General features: G+C 39.3%; 1 long non-coding RNA gene across 2 annotated transcripts; it reads right to left on the reverse strand.

Moving 5' to 3' along the window:
• Positions 1 to 429: 429 nt before the first annotated feature.
• LOC144580148 (uncharacterized) lies at positions 430 to 3,923 on the reverse strand. 2 transcript variants are annotated; one of them, XR_013529192.1, is made up of 4 exons: positions 3,561 to 3,923; positions 2,450 to 2,537; positions 1,726 to 1,850; positions 430 to 986 (listed from the first exon to the last, which is right to left on the reverse strand). It is a non-coding gene; the product is annotated as an uncharacterized LOC144580148 (long non-coding RNA). The 2 variants fall into 2 exon arrangements; XR_013529191.1 differs by lacking the exon at positions 430 to 986 and having other exon boundaries at positions 1,000 to 1,850.
• Positions 3,924 to 22,938: the final 19,015 nt, after the last annotated feature.

The following is a 22,938-nucleotide window of genomic DNA, read 5'->3' on the forward strand; positions in this document are numbered from 1 at the left end:
ATTTGTCTGGCATGAGTCCTGACAAAGTTTCCTTTCATCATTTGGGGGATGGGATGGAGATGCATAGGTTTGCAAGTGACTAGGACCCAAGTCAGGACCTTATGGAATCCCTTAGATTTAAGTGACAAGTAGCCTCCTTACCCAGACTCCCCCTGCAGGTCAGTTGTTTGCAGGACAAGACCTGGAGAAGATCAGGGCACCCAAAGCCACAAAAATGCCCAGGGATGAGTCCGGGCTGGAGATGCCTTGGCTCATCTGACTGAGCTTCCAGGGCACACAGGGCAGGGACTCTGAGGGTCTGACCAGGAGACTGAGCAAGAGAATCAGGGAGGTTATGCAGCAGGTTTCTGCACTGTTGGGGTCTGGCACATCTGCCGGGGGCTACTGACCTATGGGAGTCCCCGAGACCGCCAACGAAGATGTCTCGTTCAACCTGAGGGAGAGAGTGCGCGGAAGTGAAAGAAAATAGTAAAGCAGAGTCTGGAGGTCTGTGTAACTTATGGTCACAACGCAGCAAGTTTATTCTTGTGGGTTACAGCTTTTATACCTTTTTTCTTGTTACATTTACTTTATCTCAGCAGAAAAGGGGTAAACAGACAGAAAATAGAAACTTCATGAAAACATTTATCAGGGGCTTGTGATAACCGCTCACAAAGCAGTTTAAGGGGGCTTGTGATAATAGTTTACAAAGCAGTTTGTTTTTCAAAGATACACAGTGCAAGCAAACAATGGTGCCCTTAAGGTGGCTTGTTAATCCTGTTTTTCCATCAGGAGTTAGATCAAAGGCTTAGCTCCAGGGAAAATATGGGCAGGGGTCTCTTGTCCCTCTTAGGCATCTCAATTGCTGCAAGTTTATTGCTTATACAGAGACTGATGGGGACATGAAAGCAGACAGCACAATGTCCTCATAAACCGTAGACCTTTGCTTTGTATTCTGTTTTTGCCTCAGTGACTCAGCCTGTGGCCTTTGTCTCAGCTTGACAGCCCTAGAGAGGGGGGAGTGCAGATGGGTCCAGCAGCCAAAATGGGGTGAGTCACGCAAGCTGTCTCAAGCCCTTGGCATGAACACTGCACACTGCACAGCAAGGCAGACACTCCTCTTGGAGTCCCCGCCCAAGTCAAGTCATCCACCTCCTCTTTTAAGGACCCTTCATTACAGCGATTCTTTTACTAGAACCACAAGGTGATAGCACATAGATTTCAGTGCCCTCATTCGGTCAACCATCTTCAGCTGCCAATGCCCAAGGCAGCCTCCCTCCCTACCTGAGGTAGAACTCAGGATCCTACCTCAAAGAGAAGATGTCCTGTCATTTTTTTCCCATCAGAACTGTGTGGCCCAGACCCTATCTCTGTCTGGTGACCAGGACAGTCCCCTCACCTGTCTCCCAGGTTGGGGAGTGCAGATTCTCCTAAGCTCCCTGTAAGTACCTAACAGTCTCATGTGGCTCCAGCTCACACAGGAATATCCACGGCCCATATTTCCAAAAACTCTTTTCCTCCCACTCTGAATCCATCCTCTACTGCATGCTCCCCTCACAGAGCAGACACTGTTTTCTTCACATCCTCAGTTTGCCTGCCCATGCCCCAGACTGACCTTTCTTTTGTAGAACTGCCTCTCCCTCTTTGGACAGTGTCTTTCTGCTACTGCACATGAAGATGTCCCGCCCTCCCCTGCTCACGGAGAGAGTGCCTGATCTGAGCTGGGCCATCATATCCAGTACTTACCTGGAATAGAAGACAGGCAGGGTGGCCAAAGACTACATGAATCTCTGAAGCTCATCCACTTGAGAGAGAGACCCGGAAGATACTGGTCCTTCATTCCTGCTGTGTATATCCAATGTGACTGAGCTCTGAATGAAATGTACAAGTTATAATAATGTAGTAATTGACTCAGCAAACTAGGACACGAACATGTTAGAGGGTGAGGTGTTGAGAGGCGTGTTTGGGGGTGGTGGCAATGAGCGAGTATGTGAAGGAGAGATGGGGCCTAAACTCAGAAAGCAAAGACTAATAATAGCTATTTAGAGATAAGGAGCTGAATAATTATGTACACATGGGGCCTGCTGTTTTACTAAACAAATTTTGAAGTATACATAACTTTGACGAAGTATCCTAAATAAAAAACACTTTGCCATATATTTTGTGTATACATTTACATCCACATATATATTTCTATTCATCGTATTTTGAATATAAATTTGTACAGTCATGTTAATCCCCCTTTTCCTTTAAGGATTGGAGTTTGATGTCATGCATAACACGTGTCCCCACCGAATGACTACAGAAATGTTGGCAAAGGAAGCTCAGAGGAAATGGTAGGCAATACTACCCAGTTTTGGCCAGAAGGAGATAAAAAGAATTCTCACAAAATGTTAAAAATGTGACTTGTTATATTGTCTTTCCACAGTAATTTGGGCAGAAATTAGCAAAATCAGAAATCTATAAATACCTTGATCTGGCCATTCCATTTCCACGTATCTGCGGAGAAGTAGACAGGGGATGCACAACAGATGTATGTGTCAGTCTGATCCCTGCAGCTGTGTTTGTAATAATACACATTGGAGCAATTTCACGGCCATCAGTTAGAGAAGGTTTGAAGAATGATCCACTTGTATCAAGAAGGCCCAGCACAGAGGGGCCTCTCAGTAGTGTTCATCCATGACTGAATAAAATGGATTACAAACCTCCAACCCTTTCACCTACATTTCTGTCCCCAATGCTCTTTCTCTCAGAATGCTGCAAATCCCCTTCCCTAGAGAGGTGCCTGCCCTACACCATCCCTGCCGCAGGATCCTCTCCTGTGGCAGCTTCAAAGAAGACTAGTCTGTCCTGAAAATGTTCTCTTATGCCTCCCCCTGTCATTAGGAGTAATGTCCTTTGACATACACTCCCGTCCTCCGGGCTGCCACAGCACCTCATTGGGTAGAACCACCGTGTCTTGTTGAAATGATCTGTTTGTGTTCTTCCACTCACTGGCTTGGGTTTCTTTAGAGAGACATTAAATACCTGAATCCCAAGTGCTTAGCACAGTATAAAGAAAATTAAATCCTCAATAAATGTTCATGAGAAACTTCCCTCAACTGAATGTGCAGAGGAATATTATTAGTATCACTGCTTCATATATAAGCAAGGGACACGTACTCTGGCATCTGACCTAGGACAGAGCTGTTTGATGTAAGAATGGACATCTCCAACCCGTCTCCACCCATGGTTATTCCCTCTAACTCACACTGACCTGAAGAGCATCCACTGCTACAGCAGCACCGATCCTGATGCTCCTGGGTCTGGGGAGTGTTCATCCATGACTGAATAAAACTGATTACAAACCTCTGACCCTTTCTTGGAGTTGAAGCTGCCCCTCATTATAAACCAGCTCTGATCTAACCTGTGGCTTTCCCTGGCCAGAGGCAGGAGATTCCTGTTGAGTAAGTTTCTCTCAGTCCCCACTACCCTGCTCACGCTGCTCCTTGAGGGTTTAAATGATCATAGGCATTGCCCATTTCCCCTGAGGCTTCTGTCCTGCTCTGTCCTTATTCTCCCCTTCTTTGGTTTTCACTTACCAATGGCTTGTCCTTTGTGGATTATTCTCATCCCCTAAACCTGCTGACTTTCTTTCTTCCACCTGTTCCCGCAGCTCTGGGATTCCAGCGTGTAGGCTCAGCTCAGGCTCCTGCAAAGGACACAGAGTCAGGTCTCAGCTGAAGGCCCCAGGCAGTATTGAAAAGCATCTCAGTTCCTCAGAAGCTCAGAGAAAACAGAGCAGGAAGGGACCTCAGAGAGGTACAATAAGCCTCTACCTTACTGATGAGGAAACACTGAAGCCCAGAAACACAGAGACTCTCCCAGGCTCCCTCCCTCACCACTTGGTGGCAGCAGATCCACCACACAAGTCTTGGCCTCAGCCTCCCTGTGCAGAGCAGGTAACTCACCTCCAGAAGCTCCCTGCTGCCATTCAGAAAACTTTAGATGAGAAATAGCAATTTCCACTGTGAAAACAAAAACGGGAAAAGCCCCTTTCCTTGGACAAACGCTTTATCACAGTTCTACAGTCCTGGCCTTTATACTTGGTCAGTTGTCATTCACTGGCTGCTAGATTGGGGCAGGGAGCACATAGGATTAAATAGTGTTTCACACAACCCTGCTTTCCCGGCCTGGGCTCTCAGCTCCTCCATTCTTCCTCAGAAACTTCCTTCTGCTGTAACTGCTGGAGAGTCCAGGCCCTCCTGTGAGTCATTTCTCCATGAAGATCCCTGTTATTTTCTTCCTGTCTTGGAGGTAGAGAGAGCAGAGATTGGTTCTGGGACTCCATAGTCTTAGGTTTTCTCCTAAGCCAGCCAGGGCAGCTGAAAGCAATCATGACTGAGAGGGGTCAGGTGAGTGAAGAGGAGAACGGGCTCACAAGGACAGCCCCTCGTGGAGATGGTCAGGACCGTGACACAGGCAATGTCTGACCAATTCTGCAGGGGATGATGCAACAAGGATTGCATCATCCTTGCAATCCAGCATCCTCGTGGAGGATGCTGCCACAAGGAGAAAGGGAAAGAACCAAAACAGTAGGGGGAGAAGAAAAATAAAATGTTTTCAATAATAGAAAAAATGCAGAGCCCAGAGGCAAAGCCCCTTGTCACAGAGGGTTAGTTCCAGGCTGTGGAGCCTAATGAGGAATTTCTGGCTGGACTTTGCTCAGCCCCGGGTCAAAATGGTTTTGGATCAGTGACTTTGTTCCCTCCACTTTCCCTATTTTTGAACAAGAATCATTAGCAGTGTTATTCTGTGACTGTCCCACCATTGCACACTGAGGACAGACAAAGCTTCTGACTTGGATGCTTTGTCTTCCTCCCTCGCTTCATCTCTTTACTCTTTTCAATAAAACATATCTATTGGGCTGACTTCCTAGTTGAGGGCAGTAGAATCCATTCAGCCTAGTTTAAACAGAAAAAGAAGTTGCTTTCTTTTTGCAAAAAGGCCCCCTATTAGGTACAAATGGTAGTGGAAAAATAGTGGGAGAAAAGTAAAATACATAAGTAAACTACATTTTTTCCTCTTAACATTCACACAACAAGAACAGCTAAAAATGGATCAGAGATCTAAATAAAAAGCTAAAACTCTAAAATTTTATAAAGAAAATGAGAAAATCTGTGAAAATGCTTCAGATATGACACGAAAGTAGAAACAATGAAAGAGTAATATTGATACTTGACATCTACAAATGTTGAACACATTTCTTTTTTAGGTCAATGATACAAAAATATAAAAACCAGAAACAGACAGAGGAAAATATTTGCATAACATGTGTCTGGCAAAGTTCATGGATCCCAAATATATAACTAATTTTTGACTCAGTTGTAATATAATCAACCTGTTTAAAAAGAAATATGCAAAATTGTGAGCAGCATTTCAACAAATATGGTCTGTGTGTGTTTGTGTGTGTGTGTGATGCATGAGTATGTGGAAAGCTACTCAGCATTATTAATCATTTGAGAAATACAAACTAAACCGTAGGATACACCATCACATAGTTTTTAAGATGGCTAAAATTACAGAGTCTTAATATCTACTGTCGTTCAAAGTGTGGATCAACTGGACTCTCATTCATTGTTGGCAGGAATATAAAATGCTACAATCAATTGGGACATAGTTTGACAGTTTCCTATAAGGTTAAAAATATGTTTATAAACAGTCACTGATTCAACTCCCAGATACCCAGCAGATATAGAAAATATCCATACAAAGCTTATATCCGCACAAAACTTACATTCCCTACAATGGAAAAACATCTCTGCTTTAGATTTGGTTGTTAGAGAAGTCTGTATAAACATGTTTGAACTTGAAGCTTGATTGGCAGGAAGAAGCAAGCCATGCCAAAACTGAGAAAAACCTTAAACCCGAAACACCGCATGTTCTCACTCATAGCGGGTGCTGAACAATGAACACATGGACACAGGGAAAGGAACATTACACACTGGGGTCTGCTAGTGTTGGGGGTCTAGGGGAGTGATAACAGGAGGTGGGGAGATTAAGGAGGGATAATATTAGGAAAAATACCTAATGTAGGTGATGGGGGAATGGAGGCAGCAAACCACCATGGCACATGGATACCTGTGTAACAATCCTGCAAGATCTGCACATGCACCCAGAACCTAAAGTAAAATTTAAAGAAAAAAAAAGGAAAACATTAAACACTAATCAAGTAGCCGGCACAAAGGCTCTGAGATAGGAACGAACATGGCTAAGAAAAACGTTAATATTTCTTGAGAAGAATGAACTAAGATGGTTATGACAGACAGTGAAATTCTCAAGAAACAAGGAAGCCACACCGAAGAAAATTCTAAAGCCTAATTGAAGAATAAAAATCATATTTTCTAAGAACAGCTTCACTAAAAATATTATAAGCAACAAACAACAATATTCTGATGCCACAAATATCCAAATTGTGTGTTAATTTTAATTCCTCCTCTATGTATACAATATAAGACCTCCATGTAGCTTAAATGACAATGATGTTAGTATCAATACTTGCAGAAAAGCTTGACTAGCATATAATTAATTGTCCAATCTAGCTGGGCCCGCTGGCTCACACCTGTCATCCCAGCATTTTAGAAGGCCGAGGTGGGTAGATTACTCGAGCCCAGGAGATCAAGACCAGTCTGGGCAACATAGCAAATCCCAATTTCTACAAAATAGACAAGAATTAGCCTAGCCAGGCATGGTGGTGCATGCTTGTAGTTCCGACTTCTCAAGAGATTGAGGTGGGAGAATCCACTGAGCCCAGGAAGGTGAAGCTGGTAGTGAGCCCTGATTGCTCTACTGTAGGTACTTCAGCCAGAATGACACAGTGAGAACCTGTCTCAAAAAAAAAATTGTTCAATCTAATGCTACACATTATATTTTGCTTTATATTTGGGGTAGATTTTCTTTCATAGTTTATTATGTTTCCCTTTATGAGTTCTAATAGTTTTCTCCTTAACCTAAGGTTAACCCACTTTTACCATATTCTTATCATCTAGGGCATAGAATCTTCCCTTTTTGTCAAAGCACTCTAATTGTTTATTGTATCATTTCAGAATGAATGTTTTCTACAGGGCTGCTGCAATGCATATCTTCTCCTGTGACTTATTTTCCTTGAACTGACGGATTAGAACTTCTCTTATATATTCTTTGTTTTCAGTTTTCTTCCTTATTTGCTATAATTCACCTTCAATTAACATGTTTGGCTAAAGTATATGAAAACAAAACCTTTGCAATTCTTGCACATGCAAAAATGTTTCTACTATGTTCTCACATATGTTTGTATGGTGTGTATAATTGTTTGTCTGAGTATAAAAGATTCAAAATTGCGTTCTATAAGAAGCTTGATTCATTGTCCCCCAGCCTTCTATTTGACTTCTTAAAATTCATACTCTTGATGTTAATATAGTTTTGGCAGATTACATCACATTTCTGGCTAAATTGAAGTCAGTTTATTTACAAAGACAGTTATTAAAAAAGAATGTTAAAATGAATAATGACGTTTTCTCTGATCAAAAACAACTATCTCTATTATTTCATTCTATAAGTTATTGGCTAAGATTTAACCTGACTCAACTTTTCAAAATAAACCCTAATACACAAATATTATATGGTGTTCAAACTAAAGCAATTCCCTAAAACAATAAAAAATGAGACAATGCCTTTGCAACAGAGTGAGACATCTCAAAATATAACTATATATATGTATATATGTGTACATATATATATATATATATATTTCTGAAAAGTCAGTAAAAAATAAACAGATCCTAAATTTTCACCCTCGTAAAATTGGATACTTCATATTTTTTTGTCATCATTAGCCTTGATGACAAGGCCAAAGATAGACATTTACAATTTTGGTTAAGTGTTGTTACTTCTAAATCTCAAGCAGTTGAGCATGAATACTTTCTAACTTTGGGAAACTTAACCGAAGGATTCAAATTCCACCGTTAATGAATGATGTAAAGGTAAAGTGGTTCGTCACACAAAGCAGGGAAGGGTCCAGCTGTCCACACACTCACGCTGAGTTCTATACTCCTAGGCATTCTGCTGCCTCTGCTCTGGGTGAAGCCTTTTCCCTGCAGTAGTTGAATAATAGGAGATGCCTTCTAGACTGGCTAACAGGTAACACATACAGTTAAATAGGATACGCTCCACTGTTCAACAGCAGAGTAGGATGACTATAGTTAACAGTAATGTACCAAATCTTTCAAAATAGCCAGAAAAGAGGGCTTGCAATGTTCCCACCATATGGAAATGATAGATCCTAGAGGGGAAGGATGCTTTAAATTCCCTGACTTGATCATTACACATTATATGCATGTAACAAAATATCACATGCACCCCATGAATATGTAGAAATATTAGATCTCAGTAAAAAATAAATAAAATATCAAATAATACAATTCTCAAGGATAATTTTTTAGAAAAATATGGACAAAATAACATTGACTTTTAGTTATAATTTTTGTGAAGTTATTTTCTTAAACATACTTCAAGTTCTTTGACTAAATAATGTTTATTCATTTCTGACTGTATTCACAAATATTTTGTCTGCATGGAAATTGTTAATGATTACATGTGTCTAATTCCAGAATTACAAACAACTAATAAAATTTTGTTTTGGCCTCTCACAAGCTCAAATATAAAATTTCGTATTTTACTTCCATGAAATCTTATAAATAGAAATTTTCAGTTTATAAAATTTTAAAGTGCTCTCTCTAGATCCTGCAGAGCTATACTACAAATGATGGTGGAGGCTAACAATACAATGGAACGCAGATTCAGTTGTTACAATTATTAATTTTTTTCCATTGGAAAAGTAAAAACACATGTATTATGCCCCTACACACATATATTTACAATTTCAGAAACTAATTAAAGATAATGATAGAAATTACAGAAGTTACTTACTAAAGACAAATAAAAACAAACCAAACCAAAAACAAAACAAAACAAAAAAAAGAACAAATACACTAGTATCCGTGATAGGATGAAGTTATATGTGTCTAGCCCATTAGGGAGCAACACGGTTTCCATTTTTAGGATATGCTACCTTAGAAAAACAAACTGTGAACAGGGCCAGACTTTAGTCAGATCCCTTGATAAAAGTCATCGCTTTCATGTGGATAAAGCAAGTTTTAGAGTAACGAAAGGGAAAAAAGAGTTTCCTAGCTATAGTTTATGTAAATACAGATGAACTTCAACAGATCAAACAATATTTCTACTTAATCCTTTTTTTGCTGAGAAAAACTTCAGTGTATCTATTGCTGCATTATTCTTTCCAATCAAAATTTTAAGTAAATTCAGTAGTTTTCTTACAATAACTTTTGTAGGATATTTTCCACAGTGTATTGCTTCAAATGGTGATTTAAAAAATCATTATGTTTATGGAAGGTTGTGGTAAAGTAGAAAAATGATGTATTTAAGTGCAGAAGAGGGCAACAAGCCTAATGGACAGAAAGCATAAGTGAAATCTCAACTCTACAAATGGTATTTCTCTGGAATCTTCACAAATCATTCATTTTGAAGTTTTAATATAGAAAGGTGGTTAGCACACACTCAAATGGCTCCATAATACATTTTTCTCTTTCTAGCTGCAATAGCTCATTCAAAAATTACACAGTCCAACCAATTCAGAAAAGAAAGGATACGTAGTATTCCTTTTAAAGTTACTATAAATAGATACAGTCTTTAGTATAACTATATATCTGTACATTTTACATAGACAGGCTACTACTGGCCTCAGGTAAACTCGTCATGTGCATGTTGACATGTTTATTTGGCCTCTCAAAAGTGCTGAGATTACAGGTGTGAGGCAGTTTTCATTTCTAAGAGCAACTGTAAATATGTTGGATCTCTGTTTAAGTCCATAAAATATAAATTTGTTCTTTATTTTCCTCTTTAATATACCTCTGATCAATTTTTATGAGACTCAATGACCCTGCCATATTTTGAGCAGCCTATGAATTTTCTTTACAACTTATGATGCAAACTTAATTTTCATTTTGTGTTTCTATTTCCCCCAATCTTTGCCAGTGTGGTGTTTATCTGTTCCTGACAGCATTTTGTTTCTGAGTCCTTCGATCTTCTGATATTAGCAATATATCCGAAAAGCCAGATTTCATTTGAATATTTTAGAAATTTTACAGAAAGTGCTGTACTGCACTTTGATATATTTACTACTTTTATGTTCTTCTTTTGCCTTTTCTTAGTCTAATTATTTTCCCATTATTTTTATTTTTAATGTATTTGTGGATTTTCCCAGTGCCTGTTGTGGTCCTTAATCATATTATAAGTTCTTCCTGCACAAGTTATTTGTGAAACATTGTACCTTTGTTATCTGTTTCTATTGGGCATGCATTAGGGTTGAGCTGTAACCTACAGGAGACCTTCTCATCAACGAACATATCTGCAGATGTAACTCACATGCAATCTTGCAAGGTGTTTTTCTGGCTCAGTGAACTCCATATCATATAGAATTTGTCTTCTTAGTTTCGTCTTTTCTTCTCCTTCTTTCTGACAGAAAACAGTTATAGAGCTTTTTGTGGCATCTCTTGCCTGGCCTACTGTTTCCTTCTTTTTTAAATTTATTTTCAAAGATAGTTTTGTCACTGCATAATCAAGATTTAAGTCCATTCTCTGTCCCACTAATGTGTCAAACATTGATGTTGTTCCAAAATAAAGGAACATAAAGAAAATAAAATTTTACACTTAAGAGTTAACCATGTGCTTTGATAACCTTTGCTCTTTCTTATTTCAGTCTGAATGCTTTGGCTCTTTCCTAAGCCTAATGATCTTGTAAATATATACCTATCCCAACCCAGCTGTACCCAAACTATAAGCCAAACTTTACATGTTGTATTCAGAGTCTAGCTGTTCCTTGATTACATATACAATATTTTGTCAATCATGTTGTTATTTAAGTTGGCTTCAGAAAGAAAGACAAAGAAAATGCTTTATATACATAATGTCTTAATTCCGTGGTATAAAATTTTTTTAAAGTAATTTGCTATTCATTTACAGTAAAAAAAAAAATATGGAGTGACATCAGCAAGACAGCAGGATAGGAGTCCCCAGGCTTCACTCCCTCCTAGATCCAATGGCAAGAGAAGTGAATTTCTTCGATTGCACTGACCCCTCTCACAATTGGCATAGCACCCACCAAACAGAGAATTATCCTGGATCCATGGTTTGTACAGTGGGAAAAGTGAGTTGGAGATGGACATTCAGCTTCTCCCCATTCTGGGACCCTTCACAGAGCAGTTCACTCCTGTCTCATCCCACAGGAACACTGGGAGTACTGACAGGGCTAGATTAATGGCAGTCAGGTAGAACCAAAGAATGCAGGTGTGGTTCATGGCCATTTCTCCACCCTGGAGCCAACGGCGCTTCCACGCCAGAGAAACGAGCCAACATCATCCTGCAGGAAGCATAGTCTACAGGTCTTTCAGACTCCAGTCTGTAACCATCTTCCAGCTATTCCCCCCCGGTTGAGCAGCAACTACAGGTCAGGGATTACCTGCAGAGGGAGCATTTACCCTGCCCAAAGCTAGACAGCCGTTCTCGCCAGACTGGCTGGCAACAGCAGGTCAACAACTACCCATGGAAGGGGAACTGTGTCCCACCCAACCCTAGCTGCTGAGTGGTGACTCTGACAAACTTACTGCTCTGCTTAAGCCTACCTCAGGCTAGGAGTCAAGCCCAACACTATGCATAGCAGTGGAGCACAGTCTTTGGCTTTACTCATCCCCCTGTGGCTGAGCAACAACCCCAGAGACCTCACCCACTCAGATGCCCAGCACACAGCCCTGCTCAAGTATGGACTTTAAATAAAAAGACTATCTAGCCAGGGGAAATAATAACTTGTAGCTCTGCTGAATTAAAGGGAATTGCAGAGCCTCGCCAGCAGCTCCAAGTGATGGCAGAGTCCAGCTACCGGCCTCACTAGAGCACGAAGCACAGTCAATAATACCACTTGACTTCCGAGTACAGGAAGCAATCCAGTCTAATTAGAGAAGTCAGTAATCGGGTCTGCTCTCCAGAGTCGGGACCAGCCAGCTCAGCCATGATCCCAGGCTAAACTAACTAGTAAAGGTCTATTGCCTCCAAAACACACTTGTAAAAAATGGAAGAAGTAGCCACCTCCTCAACATAAACACAAAGGGATTATTTTTCAAAATCAGGAAAAGATGACAACAAAATAAAATACTGAGGCTCCAACAAGGGACCTAGATGAAATGGAGATCTATAAGCTTACTGACAAAGGATTCATAGTAGTCATCTTAAAGAAATTCAGTGAATGCTAAGAAAATACAGATCAAAAATTAAACACGATTTAAAGAAAAAGGAAGAGCAAAAGGTTGAAAGGGCACAGCCAAGTGCTAAAACTGAGTATCAGTAAAACTCCTACAGGTACAGTCAGGGGCTCTGTTCCTCTGCTTTGCTGAATTGTAACTCCCAATCATGACAAACATTTTTGAGTTCTTTTTAAGAAAAATTGAGATCATATATTCTATTGAATACTTGTGTCAGAGTATTGAGTACAGTTTCAATTTTCATGGTATAAAGTATATTTGGATTTAAAGAAGCAAAGAAAATGAAGTAAGAAGTAGCTGAGTAATATTTGCTACTTGCCAAGAAATTGAAGACAAGGTAGAGGCACTGGATTTCCTCACATGCTCAGGAAGAGACTCTGAGCCAATTGTATGGGACTATTAAATACATGGTAAATGTTGGGCTATAATTAGCTGAAGTATTGCTAGTTGAATGAAAATCAGTAACTAACCCCCCCGTCATTAGTCTAATTTTTCTTCTGTGTTTACTTGAGATCAGTGTAAAAAATACAGGACCCGTTTTTGGCATTTTTTCCCACCTGACCTTCAATATGTACTTACACATATTTTGGTTTTTATGTTTAGACATCTACTCGTAACTAAATGCTCAATCGCGTGCTCACACAATGCTGTTAATTTATGAATACATGCAGCATTCTTCTGTTTCAAATAGAATACAAGAGAATCCCCTCTATAACCGTAAAGCAGTGATGTTACCAGAAATCCAGCCATTTGGGGGAGGTGTTTAACTGCTTTGATTTTTAAAGATTATGTTTTGACCGGTGACCTCACTTAGTATAGCACTGGTAAGAGAATACTAATTGCTTAGTTTCCTTTCAACATTTTTTTTCTTCTGTATTGTACCGAGTATGGATCATGATAGGTTTGCTTTTCTGTAAAATTTGATCTTTCATAAGAAGCAGTTGACAGCGCTATTTGATCATCCTCTCTTACCCTCCACACAAAACTGAATACCTTTTTGTAGGATACACACACATATGAAACTAGAGATATTTCAATCAATCAAATTAAAATCGAATACTTCTTAGACAAAACATTATTATAATATTTTCCAAAATCATGTTCTCCACAACAAATCTAATTTGTCCAACCACCCTTATTTTTCAAGGTACCGATCATGTTTCCCCAAATGTGCTACTAATCAGATTTCTTTCTGTCTTTCTAGAGCATGGAAATATGTCTCTTTTTAGGAAGGTGTTCATATTCTTAATGATCACTTAATTTTTTTTGTACTGTTTCTTTCTTTCCTCTTGGGTATTATTTTACTTACTATTTCTTTAAATCACCAGTATGTCTTTCTGTGTAGAATTAGATGCCTTACACTTTGGCTTCTTTATTAATTTTTTTTTAGAAAATTTAATTATAAACATAATCCAAAGTTCTATTAAACATGGACACAAGGGAAGAACATTCTGAATAAGCTAATTCAAAAAACCCAATATTCTGAGGTCATTACATACACAGAGAAAGTGTTTAAATATTTTTATTACATTATATATAAGACAAAATATATGTGGTTAAAGATCATAAGATTCCTGACAGTCCACTTGGTGGCATATAACTAGCTTTCTTAAAAAACAAGAAAAATTGCTTAAAAATTTCAGTAGGAATCGGCAATCCAGGCCCCAGCTGTCACTAAGGGACTGAGATGACTGGGGTATGCCTAACAGATCTTCAGAGAGAAGGTACTGGGAATGAATCAACAGAAGACAGAGAAGCTGGGCTGAAGAAAGAGGAAGCTGGGAACCCTGCATGGGGCTGCCTTGCACCAGAACTCATTCCCCATCAGACAGGCTGGACTGACCTGAGCACCCCTTGGTCTGCTGACCTCTCCTGGCCCTGGCTGCTTGCAGGGCAGCTTTGGGTGCCTGGGGGCCAGCATCATGGCTCCTGCACTGAAGGACCATACCCAATGAGCAGATAGCTCCAATGGGATGGCCCTCAAGATAAACTAGCCTGCTGGCTCCCCAACAACACCGAAGCTTCCCCCACTCCCACAGCCACCCCAACATCACTTTTCCAGTACGTGTGTGTGTGTGGCAGGTTTTGCCTTTCTTGCCACATCAGTTCATGTGTGTGCCTGCACCCTGCCCTGCCACCACTGTGATGGGAATGCAGTCTGCTCCTCTTCCCACTCCCAGACCACCACTGCAGTCAACGTCTTGGCAGTGACAGAGTCAGCAAGCCCCACCTCTGCCAGTGCCCAGCCCCTGCACCAGCACTACCGGAAATGCAACTAGGCACGGAGAACAGCAGACCACCCTTCCTCATCATGAGCCACCATGCCTGCCTATGGCACAGAGAGTACACACAGACTTGAACCCACCAGCATCCCGCCCCTGTGCTAACACCATCACTACTGCAACCACGCAGGCCCCTTCGCCTTACCCCCAACTCGTGCTGCCTCCACCACTGTGGTAAACACCAGCACAGAGGTAGGCATTCTGACACCCACTAGCACCCAGATGCAGTCGACACATGCACTCTATCGTGTTGTCACTGCCACTGCGTCAGGCATGTGCAAACAAAGATGGATCCTCCCGCCACCGCACTATGAAACACACCACAGCACCCATTATAGCTACCACTGGTCCCAAAGCACCTCTGCACCGGAGTGCACTGGATTCTTCACTTGGAAGAGTCAGAGGACAAAGTTGAGGCCTGATGGAAGTTTCTCAGAGTTGGAAAATGCAGTCCAGGAGTTGGGGGCTGAGCACTGGCTCCCTAAAATCTTTCAGATATGACCCAGTTAGCTCAACCCATCTTTTACCACAGTCAAGCACTCAAGGTCATCAGATAGGATAAAATACAATAAAGAGCCAAAGGTCAGCAGCTTCAAAGAATGAAGAAACATCAGCTCACCAAGATAAAAAGGAACCCACAGAAGAACTCTGATAACTCAAGAAGCCAGTGTGTCTTCTTTCCTATCGATGACTGCACTACGTCTCCAGAAATGGTTCTGAACTGGGCTGACACAGCAGAAGTGAAATAAATAGAATTCAGAATATGGATAGGCATGAAGATCATTGAGATGCAGAAGTACACTGAAATCTAATCCAAGGAAGCCAAGAATTAGAGTAAAACATACAAGAGCTGACAGACAAAATAGCCAGTATAGAAAAGCATGTAGCATACCTGATAACACTGAAAAACACACTACAAGAATTTCACAATACAATCACAAATATTACAGCAGAATTGACCAACCAAAGGAAAGAATTTCAAAGCTAGAAGACTGGCTTTCTGAAATAAGACAGATGAGAATGGGGGGGGGGGGAATAAAAAGGAACAAACAAGACCTCCATGAAATATGGAATTATATAAAGAGAACAAATGTATGACCCCATGGTGTCCCTGAAAAAGACTGGGAGAGTTTAAGCAACTTGGAGGACATATTTCAGGGTATCACCCATGAGTACTTCCCCAACCTAGCTAGAAAGGCCAACATTCAAATCCAGGAAACGCAGAGAACCCCAGTAAAATGATCTACTTCACAAGAAGATCATCCCCAAGACAAATAATTGTCAGATTTTCCAAGGTTGAAATGAAAAAAAAAAAAAGTTAAAAGCAGCTAGAGTGAAGGGTCAGGCCACCTACACAGGGAAGCCCATCATACAAACAGCAGACCTCTCAGCAGAAGCCTTACAAGCCAGAAGAGATTAGGGGTCAATATTCAACATTCCAAAAAAAAAAAACAAGTTCCAACCCAGATTTTATTTCTGGCCAAACTAAGCTTCATAAGCAAAAGAGAATGAGCTCCTTTTTTAGCCAAGGAAATGCTAAGTGAATTCATAACCACCAGACTTGCCTTACAAGAACTCCTGAAGGAAACACTAAATATGGAAAGAAAAGACTGTTATCAGCCACACACACACACACACACACACACACACACACACAGACTGAAATACACAGACCAGACTATAAAGGAACCACACAAACAAGTCTGCACAATCACTAGCTAACATCACGATGACAGGATCAGATCCACACATGCCAATACTAACTCTGATTGTAAACAGGCTAAATGCCCCATTTAAAAGGCCCAAAGGGGCAAGCTGGATAGAGAAATATGACCCACTGGTATACTGTTCAAGAGACTCATCAAACATGCAGTAACCACATAGGCTCAAAACAAAGACATGGAAAAAGTCTGCCAAGCAAATAGAAAGCAGGAAAAAAAATAAGACAAACAAAAACAACCAGGGTTACAATTCTAAACTGCACATGAAACAGACTTGAAACCAGCGAAGATCAAAAAAAGACAAAGAAGGGCATTCCATAATGACAAAGAGTTCAATTCAACGAGAAGCCCCAAATATCCTAGATATATAGGTACCAAGCACAGTAGCACCCAGATTCATAAAGCTCTTAGACACTTTTAAGGAGACTTACACTCCCACACAATAATAGTGGGAGATTTCAACACCCCAGTGACAGTATGAGACAGATCATTGAGGCAGAAAAATAACAAAGATATTCAGCACCTGAACTCAGCACTGGATCAAATGGACCTAATAGGCATCTACAGAACTCTCTACAAAAAAGAAGAGCATACGTTCTTCTTATCACCACACAACACATGTTCTAAAATTGACCACAGAATGAGTTGTAAAATACTCCTCCACAAATGCAAAAGAACTGAAATCATAACAACCACTCTCTCAAACCACAGCACAGTCAAATTAGAACTGAAGACTAAAAAGTTCACTCAAAATTATACAACTACATGGAAACTGAATAACCAGGTCCTGAATGACTTTTGGGTAAATAATAAAATTAATGCAGAAATCAAGAAGTTCTCTGAAATTAATGAGAACAAAAATACAACAAACCAGAATCTCTGGAACACAGCTAAGGCAGTATTAAAGGGGAAATTTTTAGTACTAAATGACCACATCAAAAAGTTAGAAAGATTTCAATTTGGCAACCAAACAGCACAACTAAAAGAACTAGAGGACCAAGAGGAAACCAATCCCAAAGCCAGCAGAAGAGGAAAAATAGCCACATAAAGGCTGAATTGAAGGAGATAGAGACACGAGAAGCCATTCAAAAAGTTAACAATTACAGAAGTTAGTGTATTTAGAAATAATAATAAAATAGATAGACCTCTAGGTCTATGGCGAAAATCCATGTGAACGCAATTGCAAACAACCAAAGATATGTTATCACTGACCCCACAAACCTAAACATAACCATCAGAAAATATTATGAACACCATTATGCACACAAACTAGAAAGTCTAGAAAAGAAATGGATATATTCCTGGACAAATGTAACCTTCCAAGACTGAGCCAGGAAGTAACTGAATCCCTGAACAGACCAATAATGAGCTCTAAAATTCATTCAGTAATAAGCCTACCAACCAAAAATGCTTACAGCCAGATGAATTCCCAGCTGAATTCTGCCACATATACAAGAAAGAGCTGGTTTCATTTCTACTGAAACTATTCCAGAAAAGTGAAGAGGAGGAACTCCTCTCTGATTTATTCCACGCGCCAGCATCATCCAGATACCAAAATCTGGCAGAGACACAATAACAGCAACTAAAACAACAACGACAACAACAAACACTTGCGGCTAATATCCTTGATGAAGATTGATGTAAAAATCCTCAACGAAATACTGTGAACTGAAATTAACGACACATCAAACAGTGTATTCATCTTAGTCAAGCAGACTTTATCCCTGGGATGCCAGGTAGTTTCAACATATGCAAATCATAAGCATGATGCAATGCATACACAGAACTAAAGACAAAAACGACATGATCTTCTCAATAGATGCAGAAAAGTCTTTCAATTAAAGTCAACATCTCTTTGTATTAAATGCTCTCAATAAATTAGTTATTGAAGGAACATACCTCAAAATAATAAGAGCCATCTATGACAAACCCACAGGCAACATCATAATAAATGGGCAAAAGCTGGTAGTGTTCCCCTTGAAAACTGGCACAAGATACCTCTCTCCACTTCCTAGCATTAGAAGCCTCAAACAGAGCAATCAGGCAAGAGGAAGAGATAAAGATCATTCAAACAGGAAGAGAGAAAGCCAAGCTAACGCTGTTTGCAGACAACATAATCCTATATCTAGAAAACCCCATAGTCTCAGGCCAAAAACTCCTTCAACTGGTAAACAGCTTTAGCAAAAAGTGCAGACACAAATGTGTGTGCGGAAATCACTAGCATTCCTCTGCACCAACATCCGTCAAGCTGAGAGTCAAATCAGGAACAATATCCCATTCACAATTGCCACAATAAGAATAAAACACCCAGGAATACAGCTAACCAGGGAAATAAAAGATCTCTACAAGGAGAACTACAAAACACTGCTCAGAGAACGCACCGATGATACAAACAAATGGAAAAACATTCCGTGCTCACGAACAGAAAAAATCAATATTGTTAAAATTGCCATACTGCCCAAAACAATGCATAGATTCCATTGTATTCCTATCGAACTACAAATGACATTTTTCACAGAACTAAAAGATAAAAACTCTTTTAAAACTCACATGGTACCAAAAAGAGCCTGAATAATCAAAGCAATTCTAAGAAAAAGAGCCTCCCTCGGCCTCAGTCATGGCGAGTAGCAGTGGCGCCGGGGTGGCGGCGGCGGCGCATTCTGAATGCGGTGCGGGAGACTGTGGACGTTCTGCTTGAGATTTCAAGGATTTTGAATACTGGCTTAGATATGGAAACTCTATTTGTGTACGGCTTTGTGAACAAGGAATTAACCCAGAAGGTTTATCATCGGTTATTAAGGAGCTTCACAAGGTTACGGAAGCACGAAAGCCTGGGCAACAAGAGTGAAATACCATCTCAACAAAAACGAAAGAGAAAGTGACAGACTGTGGCTGAATTATGTTCTACTGTTGGCAGGAAAATAGAATATGCTGTGAAAATATGACAAGCTGACTCTCTGAAGAAATTCTGATGAGATATGTCAAGCTCTGCAAGGATTTGAAGACTGCATTGTAGTCAAGAATGTACAATGAAATTACTGCATGCAGCCGTGTAGAAAAATTTTCCTTTTTAAAAGAATTATAAAACCATAGCTTTATAAATCAGTGGAAAGTGGCTTACAGAGAGAGCTATCAGATGTGTTTACATCACATCTTATTCACTTTTTTAACGGCTCGGATGCTTCGGCACTGCTGTGTTCATATTGACGTATTCCTTATTTACAGCTCTGATAGCTTTCATTTTCTAAGCAGTCCTCTATCGGATGTGCCCATCTGCTGTGCCTGGTTGAAGTATAGTGGAACCCATCAGTAGTCATGTGTAGTAGTTATGACTTGTTGACATTTCCATTACAAACTTTAATTTTGAATTGTTTCTGCATTATAACTGTGGATTTATATTGTATTGGGCTGAAAGTTGAGATTTCAGCCACCATTTGTGAATTTTGATTTAGATTCATTATGTATATTCAGAATCTTGTTTTTTAAATAAGAGCATAGAAAACATTTCTTGTAATCTGCTCTTTCACAAAGAATATTTCGTTTTTTAAACAGTTTGTTGGGCAGCTAATAGTGTGAATCAGGTCACTTTTGTATATAATTAAACTTTTAGAAACTTGGATTTTAAAAGTGATGACAATGCTTAGATTAGTATTGTTTGTAATTCGAATTATTTACATCTAGTGAGGCTGTTAGTTGAGAATGTGTTCTTAAAGTTTTATACCCTTTAATGGAGGCCTAAAAAAATAATGTGTAAAATGAAACACGGCAAACATGCAAAATTCGTATTTACTTTTATTACATAAAAGTAATTTTTGAGTCTTACCTAATAAATCTTGAATGCTTATTTAATAAATTATTAGATGGGTGATGTGTTTCAAAATATATTTGCTGTTTTTTGAAGAAATAAGGACAGTCGGCTGGGCGCGGTGGCTCAAGCCTGTAATCCCAGCACTTTGGGAGGCCGAGGCGGGTGGATCACGAGGTCAACAGATCGAGACCATCTTGGTCAACATGGTGAAACCCCGTCTCTACTAAAAATACAAAAAAATAGCTGGGCACGGTGGCACGTGCCTGTAATCCCAGCTGCTCGGGAGGCTGAGGCAGGAGAATTGCCTAAACCCAGGAGGCGGAGATTGCGGCGAGCCGAGATCGCGCCATTGCACTCCAGCCTGGGTAATAAGAGCGAAACTCCGTCTCAAAAAAAAAAAGAAAAAAAGAAATAAGGACAGTCATTAAACATAATGAAACAATCAGATATTCTATATTAGGAATCATAAGTATGGCTTTTTTTTAAACCTTCTTAACGGATTGTAAATATGGCTTTTTGGAATTATTTTGTGTGTCTTGATTTTGCCCTTAAAATTTTAACTCGTCAAAATGAAGATTCAAAGATAAATTTTAGAAAATGTAGAATAGTATTGATTCTGTTCCTGTAACAGAATCTCAGTGGAGTTTTTCTGCAAAACTAATATGGATTTAATCTGATTTTATTACTTCTTAAATTTTAGATTTTGTTAGGTACCATTTAAATGATTATACAAGCATTCCCTCTTCAGTAGCATTTTGTTTTGTTTTGTTTTCTAGAGAAACTGAAGTGGTTTTAATAAGATTTAGTCATATTTAAATAGCAACCTTCTCAGCTATTTTTTTTTAATCTAGAATTTTGTCCATTTTTACTTTTTAAATGCCTGGCATCTTTACCAATTAAACTGGAAGGTCTGTTACTGGTAGAACAGGTTGAGGAGGCAGTAGGAATTTGAAAAGTCATCTGATAGATAATAAAACACTGCAAATACTGTCTGTTATTTATAAAATCATAACACTTTCGTCAAACTCCAAAATTTGTATATACTTTCAGGCCATAAAAGTTGATAGTATTATTTATGACTTTGTAGACTAAGTTATTTATGTATGAAACAAAGCAGGAAAATATGTTGAGCAGGGATTGTGTTTACAGGGGATCCCTTTAATGTGTGACATTTTTAAAATGTAAACATATTTTTAATACATACTTAAGTAATATTTAAGAAACTAAACAAAATGATGTAGTTGCAGTGTTGTGCTTGTTGTCAATGACAAAAATAAAACCATTTAGGTGGTATTGGCCTGTTAAAAAAAAATACTAAGAAAAAGAAAAAAGCTGAAAGCATCATGCTACCCAACTTCAAACTATACTACAGGGCCACAGTAATCAGAACAGCATGGTACTATTACAAAAACAAACACATAGGCCAATGGAACAGAATAGAAAGCCTAGAAATAAGGCAGTACACCTATAACCATCTAATCTTTGACAAAGCTGACAAAAGCAATGGGGAAAGGACTCTTGTTCAATAAATACTGCTGAAATAAGCCTAGCCATATGCAGAGGATTGAAACTATACCACTTCCTTGTAACATACAAAAATCAAATCAATATAAATTCAAGACTTTAATGTAAAACCTACAGCTTAAAAACCTGGAAGACAACTTAAGCAATACCGTTCTCGATGTAGGAATAAGCAAAGTTTATTTACAAAGATGCCAAAAGCAAATTCAACAAGAAAATTGACAAATGGTACCTACTTAAACTACACATCTTTCAGACAGCAGAAGAAACTATCAACAGTGTAAACTGACAACATTACAGAATGGGAGAAAAATGTTGCAGCTGTTCATCTGACATCCAGCATCTATAAAGAACGTAAACACATTTAGAAGAAAAATCTAACAACCTCATTAAAAAGTGGGCAAAGGACATGAACAGACTCTTTTAAAAAGAAGATATACATGCAGCCAATGAAAGTATGAAAAAAAGTTCAGTATCATTGATCATTAGAGAAATGCCAATCAAAACCACATGACATAACATCTTACACCAGGCAGGATAGCTATTATTTAAAAGTCAAAAGATAACAGGTGCTATCAAAGTTGCAGAGAAAATGGAACACTTACACACTGTTGATGGGAGTTTAAATTAACTCAACTATGGTGAAAAACAGTGTGGCAATTCTTCAAAGACCTAAAAATACGACACCATTTGACTCAGCAATCCCAATCCTGGTTATATATTCAAAGAAATATAAATTGTGTATGTTTATTGAAGCACTGTTCACAATGGCAAAGACATGGGATCAACCTAAACACCCATCAGTGGTAGACGGACAAAGAAAATGTGGTACATACATACCGTGGACTAGCACCAGCCATCAAGAAGAATGAGATTACGTTCTTTGCAGGAACATGGATGGAACTGGGGTCTATTATCCTTAGCAAACTCACACAAGAACGGAAAACCAAATGCCACACGTTCTTCTTTAAAAGTGGGAGCTAAATTGTAAGAACACATGGACACATAGAGGGGAACAATAGACACAGGGGCCCATCAGAGGGTGGAGAGTGGGAGGAGGGAAAGGATCAGAAAATATAATGGATAATAGGCTTAATACCAGGTGACAAAATACTCTGTGCAACAAACCCCCGTGACACAAGTTTACCTCTATAACAAGCCTGCACGTGTACTCCTGAACTTAAAGTAAAGAACAAGTATAAATCAATTTATCTCCAAAACTAAGTTGTAAATAACACTACAAAATTATATCTATCTCAAATCAGGTTTGTGTTCAT

The sequence above is a fragment of the Callithrix jacchus genome, chromosome 18, assembly GCF_049354715.1.
Source record: "Callithrix jacchus isolate 240 chromosome 18, calJac240_pri, whole genome shotgun sequence".
Classification (NCBI taxonomy): Eukaryota; Metazoa; Chordata; class Mammalia; order Primates; family Cebidae; genus Callithrix; species Callithrix jacchus.